The sequence below is a fragment of the Penaeus monodon genome, chromosome 34, assembly GCF_015228065.2.
Source record: "Penaeus monodon isolate SGIC_2016 chromosome 34, NSTDA_Pmon_1, whole genome shotgun sequence".
Lineage (NCBI taxonomy): Eukaryota > Metazoa > Arthropoda > Malacostraca > Decapoda > Penaeidae > Penaeus > Penaeus monodon.
The window spans coordinates 25,766,996-25,768,179 of record NC_051419.1 but is presented as its reverse complement, the minus strand read 5'-3'; positions in this window follow the sequence as shown (position 1 = coordinate 25,768,179).

Sequence of the window (1,184 nt, the reverse complement as noted above, 5' to 3'; positions counted from 1 at the left end):
CCAGGGCTTCCCAGGCACGAACGAGCCAAGGTCGCGGCGGACCTGACCGCTCAGGTTCAGGGCCTTTATCTGCGGCGCCGAGCCTGTCCCAGCATACTTCCTCCTCAGCCCCTGTTTGCGAAGCACGACCTCTCTGAACTGTCAGCCATGGACTACGGCGGTTTGCTCTCGTGCACCTTCAGCACCTACGTCGAGAACGTCTCTGACGACGTGACGGCGGCTGCGTCGCGCTCAGAGTACCAGCGCCTCTACCAGTACGTCTTGAACACCAACTTCAAGCTCCTGACGACGGTCAAGCTGCAGAGGGCGCTGAAGGAACGCCTGGCTGACTTCGAGTTGATGAGCGAGACGGCGGATAGGAGCCTCGGGTGCCCCGGAGCCTCGCGCCTCCTGACGCTCCAGCTCACCCACCTGAAGACGGTGCTGCACCTGCTGTACCGCTACCAGCTGCTGCTCATCCGGGACCTGATGCGCGCCGAGTCCCGACTGGGGCGCCCTCCCTCCCCCGAGGTGTGGAGGGACTGGTACGCCAACGAGGCCGCCCTCCGTAGCCACGCCCCCAACGTGCACGACGCCTTCCTCTGGACCTTCAACCTCCCTCACCCCGAGGACGCCGACCGCTCCCTCGCCTCCGACGACTTTTTCGAAGGCCTCTCGGCTGCGGCAGGAGAGGGAGGAGGGAGTCTTGAGGAGGGCGACTCCTTCTCCGACTTCGGTGACGTCACGTCAACCTCGGGTAGTACGTTCGAGAGCTCCCTGGCCTTTGCAGGTCCCGCGCTCTGGCGGCTGCAGGAGTGATAAATATGTAATATGTGTTTCATTTGTATATACGATTTCATTAAAAGTAATGGATACATCGACACTCCTTTACATGTCTTTATAATAATGAATAATACGAGTAATATTCTACATACTCACAAGTGCATTAACAATATACATCTTGATCAGATGCCTACCGTGTTACCTCTAGCCGTTGTTTTTGAGACGTTAAGATTGTAATTAATCTGTATTGCGTTTGAGTGAGCACCGATAGCACTGATCATGGTGCTACTAATCTAGTCAACCAACCTGGCCTTTATAAAGTAGCGGTTGACATCTAAAAAAATAAATTAATAATAAGACTGTATAAGTCCATGTTGCTTATATTAATAAGCAAGAAATCAGGGATATCTATTGGTTGTTAT